Source organism: Pristis pectinata, chromosome 20 (genome assembly GCF_009764475.1).
Source record: "Pristis pectinata isolate sPriPec2 chromosome 20, sPriPec2.1.pri, whole genome shotgun sequence".
NCBI classification, from domain to species: Eukaryota; Metazoa; Chordata; class Chondrichthyes; order Rhinopristiformes; family Pristidae; genus Pristis; species Pristis pectinata.
In genome coordinates, this window is record NC_067424.1 from 30,546,889 (window position 1) to 30,553,255 (window position 6,367).

Below are 6,367 nucleotides of genomic sequence, written 5' to 3' on the forward strand. Positions count from 1 at the left end.
ATTGCTGGAAGCACTCAGCAAGTCAGGATGACTTCGATGGATGGACAACCAGATAACATTTCAAGTTAATGACCTTTAATCAGTTGAATATTTCCCACATTTCCTGCTTTATTTAGAAAATCATGGTATTTAATAACTTCATTCAATGGGAGTGATCAAAAGGAAATGATTTTTAGGACAAACACCTTCAAATGTTCCAACGGAAGGAAATTCTTTGCCTCCAAGGACAAAGCAACGAAGTCAAGTTGAATGTTAAGACATCCCCATTCGGGCTGAGTTCCAGTGTGTAAGACATCTTAGTTAAAGACAGTAACTACTACTGACATTTATGGAAGCAAAATACAGTGTGGGTTAAAATGTGCTAGCTAATCTACATCATGCGTGGATTCAGAAACCATATATAACTCTGAATTATTACTGATCTAGAATGTGGCAGTTTCCTTTTTGCTGACATGGTTAAAAGATCCTGCTTTTAAATGTGTTTATAAAAACATTAAGTATTTTGATCCTCGATTAAATAGGTCACTGCTGCTACTCACGCCCTTGTTTGTGGAGTAATACGATATAAACTCAGGGTCACAAAATGTTTACAGTACAGAAGAAGGCCATTCAGCCCTCCAGGTCCATTCCAGCTCCCAACAGAGCAATGTCCTCAGTCGTTCCCAGTGGAGCAATCGCTGTTGTATTGTCTCTCGTGTGTCCTTCCACTCCCTTTCGTTTTTTTTTCACTTACCTACACTAATGGTAAATTTAAGGTTTCCAGTCAACTTATCAACACTTCTTTGTGATGTGGGGGGAAAACAGAGCACCCAGTGGAAATCTACATAGTTGCACAATGTGTAAACTCTACACAGAAAGCACCTGATTTCAGGATCAAAGCAAAGTCCTTGAAGCTGCTAGGCAACAGTCCTAACTGCTGTGTCGCCCTGCCATCCTGTCAGTACTGGCTCTATGTAAGAACAATCAAGTTAGTCCCACTGCACTCCAATCTTCTCACAGCACTGTAAAATCCCATTCAGCTCCCTTTTGAACACTACAATTGAATCTGCCTCCTCTACTATATCTGGCAGTGCATTCCAACCCATAAGCATTGTGTTAAAGAAAAAAATCATCATTGGCTCACTGGAGGTAATTTTGTGAGTTTATATGTACATTGGCAGGCATGTACCAGAGAGACATAACCATGCTTTTCCACCCTAAGTATATGTCACTGGTTCATTGAGTCAAACCTCTGTTACTCCTTAACTAAAAGTTCTGTGGGAACATCATTTTTTCCTTTAACACAATGCTTTTAGTTTGGAATGCACTGCCCAGAGGAGGCAGATTCAATCGTAGTGTTCAAAGGGGAGCTGTGTGGGATTTTGCAATGCTGTGAGAAGATTGGAGTGCAGTGGGACTAACTTGGTTAAGAATTCTGATGAAGGGTCTTGACCCGAAACGTCGACTGTTTATTTCCCTCCATAGATGCTGCCTGACCTGCAGAGTTCCTCCAGCATTTTGTGTGTGTTGCTCCAGATTCCAGCATCTGCAGAATTTCTTGTGTCTCTGTGTGGCAACATCTGTATCACATGGACAACAGTGGTTCAAGAGCTAGCCAACTACCACCTTCTCATGGTCAATGAGGGATACAAATTAAATACAAATCTTTCAAACATTACACACATCCCAACAATACCTCTATAAAGAAATCAATGGAAAATTGTGTGTGGCACATTGACCATTTTTCCTGTTGGGAGTCAATGGCAAGGCTCCTACTAGTAATTCAGAGCCTGCTCCAAAGTCATTTCTCTAAACATTTCTCTAAAGTCATTTCTCTGAACATTTTCTTATTTGTTTTCCTCACGTTGTCCATCAGGAGATTCACCCAGGATGTTGCCTGGATTGGAGGACTGTCGTCATGAGGAGAGATTGGATAGGCTGTACTTGTTTTCCCTGGAGCATGGGTGACTGAGGGGTGACCTGATAGAAGTTTATCAGTTTATGAGAGGCATAGATAGCGTATGTAGTCAAAATCCTTTTCCTAGTATAGGGGTATCACAAACAAGCCGGCATGGGTTTAAGGTGAGAGGGAGTTTTAAAGAGGATTTTTTACACAAGAGTGGGTGATGAATGCACTGCCAGAGGAGGTGTGGAATAGGATATATTTATTGTGTATAAGAGGCATTTAGACAGATACTTAACTTGGCAAGACATAGAAGGATACAGCCCTAATGAGGGCAAATGGGATTAGTGCAGGTAGGCAAAAATATCAGCATGGACATAGTGGGCCCATTTCTGTGTGGTATGACTCTATGACTATATGACTTGACAACAGTAGCCAAAAGCATACTGCCAGCCTACCCGATTGTCACATGAAAGACACATCTCTCCAACTCCATCCATAACCACGTTATGCTGGGTCCATTTTAACAAGATCATCCTGTTTGCAGATGAAATCACAGGGACTACATTTTCATGTGGGATGAGTTTCTCTTACCCCATCACCAGCAAAAATCTCACTTTCCTCTTCTTGTGTCTGGCCGTGTTTCTCTGTTCTTGGTCACCCCTGGAACTTCAACAATATCATTTGCCCTCAGGAACATTTCCACTTGCTTCCAATACAGGGCAAATGGCTGAATACACTCAGTTTCTCAAGTTTCATGACTTATTTACCACGCCCACTGTCTGCCAACATTACTTCTGGAAAAAGTGGTGATTCAGCCATCATTAAATAGCTTGCCAACACACACACTGCCCGTTCTTGCAGACTGGGAATGATGCTTTTTAATTGAGGAGCTGGTGTTCTGTCCGTAGCCATGAAATATTCTCCAGTGAGAATTCGAAGCTTCAGGAGAGGAGCAAGCATGTCAGGAAACAGTTTTTAAAAAGTAATATGGTTTAGGTCTCAAGAAAACTGTATGTTTTTTTTACAAGGAAGAAAATCCGTTTTATATTCTGCCCAACTTTAACTAACAAGTGGCTAATATATTCCATCTGCAGCTTGTTAAAGATGACTCATAGTTTGCCAAAATGTCACTTAACAATCAAATACCACAAACTGTGAGTAAGTCATTCTCCACACCCTACAATAATCAGTGAAACTCAAAAGTTCCTTTTTTTACTGGTTTATTCAAACAAATGTAAGGAAGTCACTTTGTCATAGAATTCTAGGGTGACTGAAAAATCACAGACAATAGCAAATAGACTCTTGGCATAATTACATGTATTTGTAGAAAGGTTAATAGTTATTTATTTCTAAACAAGAAATAGTTTCCTTTCCACAATTGTGAATTTAAAGAAAGCAGCTGTTGCTACACACACACACCCACACACACTTTATCTCCAACATCTCAAAGAAAGTCAAAGCTTCTTTGAAAGTCATAGATGACCTAAAAAGTCCATAAATTTGAACCAATGAATGCAAAATGTCTGGGAGAGTCATGCTGGTGTCCTGAGTATTGAGTCAGGAACTGCCAAGATATGGACTAAGCAAGGTGGTACCTCCCTCAATTTTTTAAAAGTATAGAAATATGGTAACATAGAAAAATAGCAGGAGTAGGCCATTTGGTCCTTCAAGCCTGCTACCCCTTTCCATATGATCATGGCTGCAGAAACGAGACAATGGATAGGAAATATTTCTCACCAAACCTAGAGAGTCAATGAGCTGTACAGCAAAAAAACAGACCCTTTGGATGAACTTGTCCTTGCTGATGGAATGACTATTGCCCACAGTCACTTACAAAGTATGATTAAGAATTTTTTTAGAAAATGAAAGTCAGCAGAAATCATTACCCTTCCAACAAGAGTTCACTGAATAATGATGATAGACAACAATTCTAAACAATGACAGGCAAAGCCTCCCATCAAACTCCAGTCTTCAGAATCTAAAAGTGGTCAGTTGTCTCATTGCTTTAACCTGCCTTGCTGGAGCATAAAACTTGTTACACCAATAAATTTGTATTGAATCACGCATTCCTCCCACTGTAAATCAGTTTTACAATGGTGGCATTTAACACAGAGAAATGAAACAAGGTTCTTCAAAAGAGCTGAGAAAGAGGAGTGGTAGCCAAAGGGTTAGACATTAAAGAAGAGCTTAAGGTGCAGGTGGGAAGGCAGAGGGAGCTCCATAATGATAGAGCTACCAAAGGTAGGGTGAAGGAAGAACAGGAGGCAAGATCAGAGTAAATTCAAAGTTGAGTTTATTGCCATATGCACAAGTATATGTGTGCACATGAAAAACTTACTTGCAGCAGTATCACAGGCGCATAGCAACGTATAAGCAGCATTCACAAGAAAAACATAAATTAGACATAAATTGTTCACAATTTTTACAAGAAAGAACACAATTAGAACAATAAAAAATCAGAGTCCATTGTAGTGCAAAGTGGTCATAGTGTTGCTATACTGAGGTGGAGATTAGGTCTGTACTGGTTGGTTCAAGCAGCTAATGGTTGAAGGGAAGCGGCAGTTCTTGAACTGGGTGGTGTGGAACTTCAGGCTTTTGTACTCCTGTCCAATGGTAGCTGCAAGAGATGGTATGGCTCAGACAGTGGGGATCTTTGATGATAAATGTTGCCTTCTTGAGGCAGCACTTCCTGTAGATACTACATTTAAGGTTTTGGGGGGATCTTTAGGTCTGAATGAGACTTGAAGACATAAAGGGATTTAAACATGAGGATAGAAATTGTAAGTTTGCAAGTGTGGGCTGGGTGTGAGGTTACTGAGAAGAAATGTAGCTTGGTGGTTACTAAGGGTAATGGAGTGGTGAGAGATGGTATGAAATAGACTAGAAGAAGCAGAGAGATGGACGGGAATGGGAGCCATTAAAGAGAGCATTGGGATGGCCTGCCATGGAAGAGACGATCAGCCATAGATGTGCTGAGGAAAGAATATGTGATGAAGGGATCTCCTGGAATCATAAGAAAATTGGGAAAGTTTGTAATATGGTCAACTTAGGTGTCCTACAAACTGGAAAGGATAGATGGGAAAATAGGTCAATAGTGGAGCTAGTTTAAAGGTCATGTTAAAAGAGCAGAACAGTTAGAAGGTTAGGGAAGTGTTTAGATTGCAAGGCATAGCTAGCTGGAACAGAGATAGACAAATGGAGGTTGGGATATAAGCTATGTACAGGAGAGATGATCATAAGATAAGCAAAGTCATGAAAGGACAAAACCATTAATTAGAGCATCCAATTGCAGAGAGAATGGGGGCAAAGGAAGGCCGAGTCCCATGTGTAAGGCCAATAGGAGCAACTCCTGCAGAGGTATAACAAAGATCAACTACTACAGAGAAGTGGATTACTGATGAATTATTGTGAAATTTTAATATCCACAGGTAACCATGGTGTCAAAAATACTATAAATTGCTGGAAGTTTTTTGGGTCAGTGGACTCTCACTCAAAGTGTACACTGTAACAGGGCCTGAATAAACTGACTTGTTCAAGAAACTCACTGCTGCTGTACGGGAGATTCTTTTGTGTGCTGTCCCGATCTGAGCTGTAATCAAGAGGGTGATTGGACCTCATGTGAATGCCAGATTCAGGGTGCAGGCCAAACACACAAATCCCTCCAACAGCATGTAAACATTTTCTTCGAAATAGGTGGTCTTTGTGATAGAAAGATTAACTGGCAAGAAACCAAGCTCCTGGTCAAGTAAGATATTAAGAGTGCATACTGTCAGTCCAGGAGGGATTGGGCGAGGTTGCAAACAAAGCAAAGGAGTACATAATACATGGTGGAACACTGAGAGGTACAGAGGAACATTGGGAGCTGGGAGTGAATGTCTGCAAATCTCTGAAGTAGATTTTATGGTTAAAAATCAATCAGGATACTTTCCTTCATTTGTTGAGGCATAGAGAAAAGAGCAAGAGAAATGTATAAAAGATTAAATAGATCATACTCAGTGTACTATGTAAGGTTCTGTTGACTGCATTGCAGGAAAGCTATTGTTGCACGAGAGAGGATTCAAAGCAGATTTACCACATGAATTATTTGATGCAGTCCACAAACTGCGAGTGCTGCATGGGTTAAATGACAGGGAGGAAGTAATGTTGGTGATGCCTTGTCTGACTTCAGCTATAGTTTCAGCTTTACCCTGCCTTCAGAACCAGACTGGAGGTTCCTTAGACAATATGAAAAATGCAACTTTAGCAGTTGTGAAATTTACCAGGGCAGGATAATTTTAGTCATGAGGGAAGATAAGGGAGGCTGGGGTTATTTTCTGTGAAGCAAAGGAGGCTGAAGAGAGATTTTATCGGAATGTAAAGAATTGTGATATGTCTAGAATGAATATTTTAGCAGAGAACTACAATATTTTCATCCAAAAAATGACCTAGGCTTTAGACTCATTGTCCTGATAGATAGGGGAGGTGAAAACCCTCACTGCATTT